Here is a 13,757-nt window from a genome sequence, read left to right as displayed (position 1 = left end):
GAAGTTCCTATGCCTTCAAGGTCTTGTCAATGTATGCAAGCTATAACAAGACAGTTCTATACTAATATCAGTATAACTGTCTTTATAAACACTTGGTTAATATGATAATTCCTCCCTTCCTTCCCTACCTTCCTTCCTCCTTTCCTTCCCTCCCTCCCTTTCCTCCTTCCTTCCTTCCTTCCTTCCTCCCTTCTTTCCCTCCTTCCCTTCCCTCCCTCCCTGGAAGTGTTGCAAGCAAGAAAAGGAGATGGGAAAATATATAATATAAACAATATATGCAATATATACAATATATACAAAATATATTTTTTTCTGGAGAAAAAAACATCTGTAAGCATAGCCATCTTATTTACAAAATTTACATAGTATCACTCATACTGGAATGGCAGTCTAAGCCAAACTGTAAATTCCTTTATTTACTTTCAGGAATTTGTATTGACTGCTGTGTGTATACTTTTAGCTTCTTCCTACACCTGCTTGTTCTTTCTGAGCTTGGGACATAGCCCTACCAAAGCAGTAGGAAAACGAGAGGCACCTGACACAGCCCCCACTCTTAGGCAGGGCTATTTTGAGGGAAAACAGATTTTATTTATGAGACTTTCTTTATTTATGAAGTAGATATGTGCAAAATAAGATCAGTTGGAGGAGATGGCTGGAGTAAAATATGAGTGCCCTCTCTTAACCACTCACTCAGCACTGCTGTGGGGCCTTCAAACAACAGCTTGCATACTTCAGCCAAGGTGGTTTGAGAGCTGCCTCAGAAATCAAAGGAACACTTCAGTTAAACACATGCAGGAGCTTCCTCTTGTACGAGGGCAATCAAGTTCTCACTGACTGCTTTGCCCAGGGTGTTCTGACAATTCATTTGAATTCTCTTCAATCAAGAGTAAAATGTGACCATTAACATGCCATGTTTGCCTCACACCTCCACCAACAAGAAATCAGGTGAGCTGTTCACTTGGATGAATAAGTCCCATTTAGACAGAGGTATAGGCAAGGAAATCCTGCAATAACATCCACGTGCACCATCAGTAATTAACAAATGCTGCAAACCATAACCAAAGAAGTGCTAACTAAGTCCCTGACTTTGGCTGTTTCTTGAAACTAAAGGACCTCACATGCACTCATATGACTTTATTGATTCTGATGGTTTCAAAAGGATGCTACAAGAGAACGGTTTGGTTTGGTATCCACTATGTAAAAACACACTCTTACATGTCACGTATGTTTAAAGCTCTTTACAAAGTCATACTGCAAACTCCTTTTTCAGTTACAGAAATAGAGGCACAGGAGTGATTTGCCCAAAGTCATATAGGCAGCTAACAAAGGGCATGGGGTTATACCCACAGCTCCTGACCCAGAGCATAGCACCTCGCTGTATGAAACCTTTGGCCTCTTTTCTTTTGTGCACATGCCTGTAGTTAATGAAATTACCTGCTCTTCATTTGCCAACAACATGCTGATCTCTAGGAAGGAAAGCAGGAGGGATCAGCTTGTGTTTCAACTCTGAAATTTCAAAAGGTAAAATTTGTACACTGGGATTTGTGTATATTCAAAATCTGTTATGCAAACAGTATTAACTTTCATAAATTTTAATTCTAAAATTTTATACCACATACTGGTTTTTTGGGATGTATTTGAATCTGTTTGATCTAAAAATATCCTTAATCTGTGAGGATAATACCGCATGCCAAAAATGTAATGGTAAATAAACCTGAAGAAGTTATTTTCATGATACATTTTTCTTTGCTTTCAAAGACATTTGGAGCTTGAAATGTTTTTGACTTTGGCCCCAGAATGATGTTACATCAGTCCAGCTTGTGACGTCAGTTTCTAATTGACTGTGACACAATGTTTTGCAACCAGCGGACCAAAACATGACTTGTAATGTTCCACTATTTTCTCCTCTTTCTGTTCATTGGTTCCAAAACAATTAGAAAAAATTCATTGATCCTGTAAGAATGGTATTTTCATAATGGATGAGTAATCCTGCTAGATTATACCATATTAAACTAGATCATACTGTATTAAAAAACAAATACATATGACAAGAATTTAATCAAAAAATTCTTCCTCAATGAAAATTCTCCTCTCTTTCAACCAGATCTTTTAATGAGCTTTGTCTTTTCTTGAATTTCTCTTCCGATATATACAAGCAATTTATATTTCATGAAACATTATAGCCAGAAATTAGATCACCAGCTCTTCCAAATGAAACACAAGGGTTTACATTTTTGGAAAACCTGTATTTCATAGGATAATTAACCAGCATATAATAAAAACGTACACAACTTTCAGATGTTTAAGTCAGAGGCAACACCAAAAGGAAAGGCTTTGTTTCTTCAGTTGGCTTTGAAAATTGGAATATATCTTTATGTTTCTTATTGTAACAGACAGTAAAGTAGGAGAGGGTTTTTTTTCTCAGCATAGAAATCTCTGACTAGTAATACTAACTAAAATATAACCAGCATGCCTCCTTTTACCCTAAAACATCACCACCACCACCAAAACCAAAAAAGGGAAAAAAATAATCAAAATCACATGACTGAAAGATTTTGTCTTATGTTGTATGAACTATGACAGAAAAGTCGCGTGGTTTTGTTACAAATAGGGGGATAAAATTCTATTAAACGTTCAATAACTTCTCTTGGAGGACAGATCTTCAACTAGCTCTCTGGGCTCCTTATGTGTATGCTAGGTCCTCTGCCCTTGTCCACATGGCTTCAATGACAGAGTTAAATTTAATGTCTTGTCTCCTTTCTTTGCAAGTTTTTCAAAGCTAATGCCTAGCACTTCTCCTTTCTAGACTCCTCACAAGTTGCAACGTCTTGACTGTGCATGTAAATGAACATGGCAATAACACTTTGCCAATGGTTACGTTGAAATAACTACAAATGGATATAACCTCAGCCATTTAAGAAATTGTATCCCCGTCTCCTCCACCACTACCATACCTGCAGCAGTCACAGCACAGCACCTGGCTAGTGCTACATCTAGCAAGCTCAAGAGAAGATAATAAACCACTTGGTTCACACATATCGCCCTAGTACCTCCCTGGGAATAAGATCTGGCCTGTGATCTACCAGCTGGCTTATACTTTGTGTCTTTTAAAACTTAAAAAGATCAGGTCTTTTTAGGTACCTGGCCCTGCGCAATTTGCATTACTGAAGATTTTAAAAACAGATCTTCTATACCTGCGATTTCTAACCAATCATCAAGAAGTATGTACAGTGAGGTACAAACTACCTTTCTGATAAAGTTAGACTCTAATAACTGAATGAACATAAATGCTGCTATTAAGCCTAGGAGACAGGCTTCTTCAGAAATGTGAACATATCTCAAGCTCAAACATAACTTATTTTGTAATTTATAAAAGTTTTATTTTCAGTTTTTTACTGCTTGTATTTTACTTGCTTTTCTTTCATCTCTGAGTTGCGATATGTGTATATGTGAAGCAGCTTAAAGCCACCAGATGAGGCTTTCTGAAGGGCATATTAAATTTTCCTGAGATCAGGTAGTAGACTCAGAAATGTTCTCTCTAAGATCAGCTCTGCAGTGCCAGAAAGGCTGTGTGAGTGTGTGAGCTTGAAAATATATAACACTGTAGGGAGGAAATCTGCATAAGAAACTGAGTATTCTCTGAAAGAAAGTTCCATGCCCCAGTTACCCCATCGTCAGCAGTATGGATTGCCAAAGCACGTCAGTGTGCTATATGGAGTCTGTACTTGCACTTCACACATTAGCAGAGGCACCGAAACTCACTTCTGCTTAAGTACCTGTGGTGTTTGTGGGACAAACCATAATCTACTTCTCACTTTGACTGTCTCTGAGACTTCTCTGACAGCTCTGAAAACAGATCTTATTCCTAGCATATTAGCAGAGCCAAAAGCAACAGTTAGATCTCACCATTACCTACAGCTAAAGCAATTGTTAAACACAATTCAACTTGGACTTTCAGTCTTCTGGGAAAATGACTTGTTCTTACATCTAGCAGTAACAAGTGCATGGTTCAGAGGCACACAAGAAAAATATGAGCACTGAAAAATGTTCTATCGTGCTAACAAGTTCTACACCTTACTGTCTAGCTGTGTTCCTTGAGAGCATCCCTGTTGTCTCTCAGCATTCATTTGGTCAAGCTAGTAAACACCCTCCTTTCTAGTTTCCTCTCATAAGTTACGTTTGTGATTACTCCAGTCCTCCTTTCTCTGTGGCTGTTCTTACTTCCATGTCTCATGCTTTTACCTGACTGACTGTGCCTGTACACAGGCATACATCTATATATAGCCTCCTAGCTGCCTTGAAAAATGGATGAAAACATTTGCTGACATTTGCTTTTTCCATACTCATATCATATTGATTCTTGACAGAAATTCTAAAAATTAGCATCTATATACAAGTACATTTCTCATTTCTAAAGGATGGTCCTGAGTTTGTAGGAGAATTTCCCATTTGCTCCTTGCACTTTGCATTATTTGCTCATTTCAATTATTTCAGACCTGTTGGTAGGGGTTTTTTTAATTATTTCTGTCAAAGTCCAGCCTTTTTTTCTTCTGCTGTTGCTGTTTAACCTTGTATTATCTGCTCATATTATTAGTACACAAAACTATTACAAAGCTACTAATTAGTGGCCACAAAATCAGTTCCAAGGGAATCTCACTACTCACTGCCTCCAGATGAATGCCTCCTCATCCAGCATAGCCTATTTTAACAGCAGAACATTGATTTAAATATGCACGTCTAATGGCATGGTATCTTCCTGCAGTCAAGTCTTTGGTGTGGTCACAGTAATTAAGACCTCTCAGATACCAAGTACCTCTACAGCCTACAGCACATCATCCAGCAATTTCAGAGCACAGTGAAATACATGAGCTGTGAAGCATCTCTCAGAATACACCATTAATCAGTCTGTACCTGTAAGCATGGTAATATCCTTAATAGTTTGTACTTGCACACAGCAGGGCTGTGTCTGATGCAGCTTCCCCTCACCAGGCCTGATCCTGACCCCCACCCATGGGCTGATGTCTCAGTCTGTCCTTGGTTGGCTCCCATCTCCAAGGAGGTGCCTGATACCCAGGACTGCCCCTGTTGCCCTTGGCTGCTCAGAATTCCTAACTGGAGACCTGGGATATGCTCTGGATGGTGAGGTCCTGCCCTATGACCTCAAGGGACCACCACATCTCCTGTCATCAGGGAATCACTGGTCCTCACAGTGTCCTAGCAACTACTGAAGTTAAGATGCACCTCTTTGGTGTCAACTGCTTTGCCTGTTTCTGTTTCAACATGTGTTGTGTTCGTCCATATGTGTTTTCCACGGGTCTGATATTACATAATCATTTTTATTGCCCACAGTTCTGCATACCACCTAAGCCAGAGTTATGAATGGAACGATCTACATGCTACATTTCATGCCAGCTGGTGTTTGGAAGTGAAAAATTGTATTTTGTTGGAATTAATTCTTTTACTCATTTTATCTGTTCTATATCCATATAAATATGAATATACTACCAGCTTTTCCCATTATCTTTTAGAAATACCACGAACTATTTTGTTTAAAGTTTTATAGTAAGGGAATAGTGAAATCTAAGCAGGGAAGAAATCAGTCATTTAAAAAACAACAAATTGAAGTGTGCATTTAGGTCTGGATGCAAATTGGGTAAAATATCACCATGGTTCATGTGGTACCGGTGAAGGAATTGGAATACTTTCAGTATAAGCCAGACAAGATGTTTTGTGCATGGGGAATGGTATGATTTCACAGCTCCTATGTTAATATAACATAGAGGTCTGTCTAGCAAATAGTCATTGCACACAAACACGAACATCATGTGCTCACAACCACACATTTTCCTGTTTCTGAGGAAATAAAAATGGGAAAATTTTTTGGTCCGGACTAAGTGGCCAATACTGAGACCAAATTTAAAGGTAAAGGATTGAAATTGTCAGGATATAGGATGTACATTCATTTGCACTGAAACCTCTTAAAATCGCATGATTGAATGGTAACATTATGTCCTATTGCCTTTGCATTGTTCAAGTGGAAAAGAGAAAGTTATGTTATAGATAGCCTTGGCTCCATCAGAGAAGGCTGCAAAATAGCCCTGTTCACCTCTGGGGAGGCAGCAAATGAAAGGTTATGTTAGAAACTGTACACCAGTGATAACACATTTTTGGACTTCTTAGTACGTAGATTCTCAACCCAAGTCTAGGATGGAGGTAGGATTTTACCAGGTCAGAGATTAAGGAAATACCACTTCCCTAGGCTGGTCCTGCCATTAACGGAGGGATTTGGAGCCCAATGCTGTGCTAGCAAATTTTACAGGGGGGAGAAGCTGCAATGGCAGGAATTGGGGATGCTAGTCAATCTGTATTTTCACCTACCATGTATGATAGCAAGGCAAGAAAGGAAAAGGAACTCTTCCTGTTTGTATGTTTTTGCTCTGTTTCAGTTCTACAAGTGTGGCAAGCCAACATCCTTTGCAAGCAAGGATCTGCCTCAGGTTTGGTAGTGGATTATTTCCTTTGAAGAGGGAGTCAAAATATACATATATCCATTTGCAAATATAAACTAAAAGCCAATTGCTAGCATGTTCAACAGCACTTTAGACAGCTGCTTCAAATGTGATCCATTCATTAACCAGCAGAAGGAGCATAAAAAACTCTAGAGAATGTTTTATGGTTATCTGACAGGATGAATGTATTGCGGTAGCTGTAAAAGTCCTCAACAAAACTGAGAAAAGTTGGTGGATTCAAGTCAGAACACCCACCTGTTGCTCCAAAATTACCTTTTTTGCTATACCACATATTACATACAGTAACTCTGGTAAATGCCTAGTTAGTGGATGTGCAAGTAAATTTTTGCGGGCATGCAGTAGGATACTACTAAACTTCATTTCTAACTTGTTAAGTGAAATAAAATGGGTGACAGGCAATCCATCCCTTTCTATATGGCAGTTGACTTTGGGGACACGCTCCAATCAAAACCTCAGTCTGAATCCCACCCTTCCTCTGCCCTTCAGAGAGCAGACTCCTTAGACCTTGCAATACCCTCCCAAAGAGGGAAAATAAGCTTTAACTGCCACTGACTGACATAGAGATCAGTCAGTTCACATTACTAATTTCCCAGAGATCTAAAGATGTGAGGGTCAAATCAAAGTCACTGCAATACTGAATGCAGCAGCAGACAATTTTACAAAAATGAGAGTGCTCATACATTTGTTCAGGTTTTTTGCTTCTCAGTCACATCAATAAAACCTTAGACTTCTTTTCTTCCCCCTTTGCTTTTATTTGCTTTCCCCTGTCCCTCATACAGCAGATACAGGTGTTTTGGATACAGATTGTGGGCTGGTTACATAATTATGAACAGGAAAGCTAGCATTATGCTAATATAGTAAAAGTCTATGACACTGTCAGTGTCTCCATGAAACTACTATGGTAAATAAAGTAGTATGGGACTTTTTTATGGACCTCTTTATCTTGATTACTTTTTTCCCTCATCATATTGTCTATATCCTCATAGAGAGAACAGTTGCCTACTATGAAAGAATTCACAAGGCTGGAGGTTTTATTACCATTTGAATAGCCAGAAACATTAAGACATCATTGGTGACAACAGTAACAACTAGTCAAAGCAGGAAGGAAGTAATATTTTTCCATTATCTCTTTCTTTTCATTTAAGTTTTCTGTCTTGAAATGAAAAACGAACAGTTCTTTTCTATCTTGAAAATGTTTCACAGTATTCATTCTTCAGCCTTACTCAAAGACTTATCTAAGGATATACTCCTTAATCCTATATATTTGCTCAAATAAGTAGACCTTCACTGAAATACATGGAATATTATAATTGTATAAAATTAATCTGCCTATCTATATTCAGAATGGAATGTTAAGTGAATAATGTTATTACAGTTGAGTAAGTCAGTACTAGGAAAAAATGTTTCTGATTTATTTTGCTATTTTTCCCAGTCTGAGTATTGGGCAGCCCATTCCTCAAGTTTATTGTTGCTTGATGAAGAATACAACGGGTGAACAAATCTTGAAAGCCAATTCTGCAGCTATTTAACTTTACACTTTTGAGTGGGTTGCTGACAGCTTGTTAAGTTCAGTATCAGAATAAGACTGCAGAGTCCTAGTCTGGAGCTGCTGTTAAGTGACTCATTAAGAACATTTAACAGTGAGAATTTAGACTGTTCTTTAACATTGATTGATATAAAGCATATGATTTTTTTGTTTTAACGAACACAAGTGTATTCCAAAGTCTACAACTCATAATAGCAAATATAAAATTGCTTTCTGAATACATTTTATTTTTAGCAAACCCAATACTATTCACTTGAAGACTTTCCTCTGTAAATTCTCTCAGATACAACTTGCTTGATATGGAAAACCTTGCCTGGGAGAACTTTATCAGAGAAAAAGAACATTAAGCTCTAATTGCCAAGAAGCATTATGGTGATTCAAAGAAGAGTCAGCTTAACATCGTCTCATCAAAAAGTTAATATCTAATTTTTGACTGAAATATTTTGACTAAGAAAAGTAATTTTTTACTTTTTTTTTTTTTTTTTTTTTACTTATCTTCATTTTTTACTTTTCCAAATTATGGGTTTTCCAAGTATAATGTTTTATTAAATTGTTTGCCTAGACAACAGAGTGGCAGAAGGTATTGAGATTTTGATGAAATGCAGAATAATACACAAAGGAAACTTCCCATATAAGCAGAAATAAATTATGATGGTTTCTAAATTAGCTATCATCATTCAGAAAATATTTGACTGCTTCTCTGAAAACACTAGCACAATGATTTGCAATTATCATAAAGGCAAATCTAGCATTCAAAGCTGTTAGGAACTGTATGGGGAACAACATAGAAAATATCTTTGCACTGCTTTCTAAATCTCACATGCTCACATGCTCATGCTCACATCTTGAACAAAATCCAGTTCAATCTATTTGGAAACAGTATGGTGTAGTTTTAAAGTCATAGTAAGGGTGATTAGAAATACAGAACAGATTCCATGTGCATATAGCCTCTAGCTCTTAATTTTGGAAAAAGCAGGACTGAAGGAAGTCACCAAAGAGGTCTACACGATCTTAACTAGCAGACAAGCAGTAGTTCCAAGCTATTTTGAGTGTAAGAACTAGAGGTGCCCCAATGTTTTTAATTAAAAGAGCAACAAATAAAATTGCTTTTACACAACTTACAAATAAATTGTAAAACTCATTATTGCAAGATGTAGAAGTGAGTGAGAGTTTAAACATATTCCAAACAGTTTCAGAAAACTCCCGGGGAAAAATCTGCTGGTGTGGTGTTAAATGTGGTGCAAGTGGTACAACATATCCCATTTGGCAATTGTAAAGAAGGTGGCTAAGGGCAATGAAGAAGAACCACCCTCTCTATTACCCGTTTCTTATGTTCATCCTAAAAAAATTGCAGCTGAATCCTGTAGGAAGGAACATTTGGGGCTTCACAGATTTTTGATGTGACCCAGAATGCCACTTCATAGATCCTTAAGAAATACAGGATCCTTAAGAAATACCTTCAGGGGTTTTTTTTGAAACACAAACTGAATTAATCTCTTCACGACTAGTATACCTGTTATTATAATTCATTCTTATACAATTTTGTGATCTCTATTATGATCACAACTGATCAAAGTACTTCCTATTGCCAAGATTTCCAAACACTGCAGTTGTAAAAACAATAATCTAAAATTCAGCAACAGCCTTGGTGAACACTGTATTTAAAGCTGCTGATAAAACAGGTTTATTAATTATTACACAGGTTTTACAAGAGTTTGGTCCTGGAGCCATCAGCATAGTTCATTACACAAGATATTTTTAATAAATTCAACTGTCTTTGTAGAGTGGGTTTGCATTTCTTAAACATGTTTGGAGTCTGAAAATGGGTAGAATTCCCTAGTTTGTGTGACTGTAAATTTAAGCAATGGCCTGTGATAGTTTTTGCTGTCTCTTCATTCCTTTCATAAGCCAGATTGCTGAAATCAGAAACCTCTGGATACTCTAGTGTTCTATGAGATGTGTTTTGTCTCTTTTCCGTCAGTCAGTGACTGTGAATCAGCTTTTCAGATGGAGTAAACAATACTTCATTGGTATCAGTTATGCTACAAGAGTTTACATCAGCTGGGATTCTGATCTTTCCAATTCAGATGGGAAAGGGAGATTATAGAGACAGGAGTTGTCCCTTAACCTTTTTCAATGAGTTTTTGAAACACTAACGTTGCTATTAACAGAATTTACTATAAGCTTGGTAAAGATGAACTGCAGTCACATCAGCTTCTCCCAGTGCTGACACAGCTTCTCCATGCAAACTTCATTTACGCAGGGCCCAGGGAAACGCAGGCATAAAACAACTGTGACACTCTTCTGCTTTGAATCGCTTCTGTTGCTGTCAAACTGTAAAGAAGAAGAGAAGACTGGAGAAAGCTCAGACAAGAAAATTTTGGCCCACTTTTGCTACAGGCTCTGTTTGTTCAAGTTTCTTCACATAAAGGGTTTCTTTGGAATAGCTTACATGAAGCAGAAAGTTTCCTGAAAGCTGGGATTTGAATTACCCACTGATACAAATATTTTACCCCATGCATACCCTGCAATCACTGGTTTCATAACAGATTTGAAGTCCATTGTACTTTTGCCACAGGGGTTTTACAGGCTTTTGTTGCTCTTCTATACACGAATCATTTTCAAGTCACCAAAACCAGCAAGAAAAATATTCAAACTACTCCCTCTTTCACTTCTCCCTCCCTCCAAAAAAATACCACCAACCCAGTAATTTTGTCCTTCCAAAATATCCAGACCATCAGGGGCTGCAGTTTGGAAATGTGTATGCTTAAAACTTCTCCCAGTGGGAACCATTTTTTCCAAATGTTGAGAGCAGAGGAAAAGCAAATCCTAACCACCTCCTGTTCTCTTCTAGTCCTGAAAAGCAAGGCTAAATACTTGGAGCAGTTTTCCAAAAAGCTGAAAAGTTTCAGATTCTAAGAGTTCCCTAGAATTGTTACTGACATCTTGCATTTGAGGATTTCCAGCCTTTCACATTGAATTAAACATAGTGGGAGCTAAGGGCAGCCAGGAACTCTCTGAAGAAATCTTCAATGGCTAGGAGCTATGGGCTGCATTTACAAAGGTCTCTAGTTGCCTTAAAATGCTGGTGCATGTCTGGCCAGAAGCAAGTAGGCACTCAACAAATCAGGATGTGCGGGAAACCCCTCACAATGTGCCCGTGCATAAGTTTAAAGACTAAAGTTAAAAATCTATTTTCTACCATGGTAACATCCTAATCTTCCCTATGACATGGGGATACTTTTCCCAGATGGTGAAGGGAATGACTGAGGAACTCCTCCTTCAAGGTGCTGAATACCCTTGCTTCCCACTAAAATCTCTTTAGAGAGAGGAAAACTCATCAGGCTTCTCATCAGCAAATGCCAAATTGTGAAAGCAACTGGAGCCAATGTGATCTTTCCTGGAAGAAAAAATTCAGTATTAACTGATTTATAAATTCAAAGCACTACTTAATAATAGATTTATTCACAGTTGACAGTGAGGAATCGTTAGTGGGTAGGGGACAGAAGCATCTGGCAGCAGCTTTTATCTTTACCAAGTCTTTTTGACTCAAATACTGCCAAAATACAGTTCTTTTGCTGGACTGTTAGTGTTTGCAAAATGCAAACAAATGGTTCATTCCATCCACAGGTCTTATGCCTTTCCCTTTTCTAATATTCCTGTGCTCTGCATAGTGAGAACTTGATCTAATAACTTCTTCTCAGATTTGTCCTTTTTTTTTTTGTCCAGACATTGGCATTAGATCCTGCTGTTCTCATCCTCATTTAAAAAGACAAGATTTTCTCTCCTGCAACATTTTTGCATACCCTTTGATCTGGTATAAGCAATGTGAGGAAGAGTAGAGGACAGGAAAACTCATATGCCTGTTGCACCAAATGGCACCACAAATGACCTTTGAATATCCTTACCAGGCCTTATTCAAGAATAAGTGTGTGAAGTGGTGAATACTGTAATACCATAAAGGCTGTCCTCTGCATAACTGCCTGGCTGCCTTGCAACCCCATGCATCTCAGGAGCTGGAGCACAGGCCCAGGATTTCACCATCTTTTCTAGGAGAGGGATCCCAGATATGGTGTAGCAAGGACACAACTGTTAGGAGTTTCTGACTGGATAATCTCAGTGCCAAAAATCTTTTATTTTTTTCCTCTCCCTCTTGCACCCTCTAAATGATGCAAAGAAGGGCTGTTTCGGAAAAAATCCTTTGAAACCTGAGGCAATAAAAATAAGGCTAAGATATGTCAAACAAGAAAAAGAAAGTAAGAGTACACTACATCAACTAGGAAAAAGGGATAGGTACCACTGAAAAATCTCCTCTTTGCTGTATGTTTGGTTTTGTAAAAATAATAATTTAAAATGTGTGCTTTCTCGGTTTTTCACATATACTTATTACAATTCCATATTTTATTCAAAGTTGTCTTTCCACTTTCCATAGGAGTGGCATATTATGTAATACACACACTACATACACAAACACACAAAGATTATGAGGTCAAAGCAACCAAAATTCCAGAAAATACTGGTTAAGGTTTCCTGCACAATTTTAACATGGAACACATTAGGGCATATTTCCAATTTTATTTCCATATATTATCCACAGCTTTACTCATCCAGTTTCTATTTTCTCTTCTTTTCCTTCCCTTACTACTTCTACTTTCAATTTTTCCTTTTTTTCCTTAACATATATTTGATATTTACACCACCTTGCTGTAATAGTCCCTTTAGAATCTCTGTCACCTCCTTCTCATTCTGCCTTTATTGTAACCTTATGGAGAGTATACGTATTTTCTTGTAGTTTGTAGCTAATCCATCCATGTAGTGAATAATAAAAACACAAAAGCAGAGAAAAAAATCAAAACCAGATAGAAATAGTCTCTTGTATTTTTCCTCAAACTGAAAATTATTTTACTCAATTAAAAAATTAGAAAGGAAAAAGAAAGATGTTATTGGCACTCCAGAAAAACTTTTAGGAAAGTTATGGTTTGAATGAAGAGAGATTTGTGGATGGAAACTACCAGGAGACGTTAGTTTTAGTATTTTTGACCAGCATTTCCTTTATAAGACACTCTGCTCAAACTGATTTGAATATAAGAAGCTGAAGATCATCAATCAGATTAAGATGTTTTGGAAGTGAATTTAAGATAGGATATTTTGGGGATATCTATACTGCATTTAGACACATTACCAACATACTCTCTCTGTTTTGGGAAAATATCTTCCCATTCTGTTATATAAAGACTCCTAAGCCTCATAATACTGTATTTTACTTCAAAGGTGTATCCTCCTACCCCTTTTGAATGAGGCTGATTTTGAGACCTATGCTATGTTAGTTCCTATCCATGCAACATATACAGGTAGTATAAAGGCTGAACAGGTGCCAATATTAAGAAATATGTCTCAGATGGGATGGTCTCGACCTACTGTGAATAAATTTTTTATAACTGTTACGAAAAGACTGTGGGTAAGCCCATTAAATAGGCTTTTAAAATTATGACTCAGCTTCTTTAAAGACCATTTTCCAAGAGTGTGTTTTCTCTCTCTTTTTTAGGATCTAAATATTGCCACCCTCTGTTCATCTCCAAAGTAGCATAATCACATTGGAAGGCTTCCCCATACTGTACATCCTCAGGGATCTCACTCCTTATCAGAGGAGGCCAGCACGATGTGTCTTAGAAGGGAAGATG

The 13,757-nt window shown here is 37.6% G+C and overlaps 1 long non-coding RNA gene across 1 annotated transcript; it reads right to left on the bottom strand.

Moving 5' to 3' along the window:
• Nucleotides 1-603: 603 nt before the first annotated feature.
• Nucleotides 604-5,161, bottom strand: LOC113946444. Its single transcript, XR_003527433.1, has 3 exons — nucleotides 4,912-5,161; nucleotides 1,435-1,506; nucleotides 604-874 (listed from the first exon to the last, which is right to left on the bottom strand). It is a non-coding gene; the product is annotated as an uncharacterized LOC113946444 (long non-coding RNA).
• Between the last annotated feature and the right edge of the window lie 8,596 nt (nucleotides 5,162-13,757).

The sequence above is a fragment of the Corapipo altera genome, unplaced genomic scaffold, assembly GCF_003945725.1.
Source record: "Corapipo altera isolate COAL_440 unplaced genomic scaffold, ASM394572v1 48b, whole genome shotgun sequence".
In the NCBI taxonomy this organism is placed as follows: domain Eukaryota; kingdom Metazoa; phylum Chordata; class Aves; order Passeriformes; family Pipridae; genus Corapipo; species Corapipo altera.
Note: the sequence above shows the minus strand (reverse complement) of the source record. Positions and strands in the feature narration are given on the sequence as shown.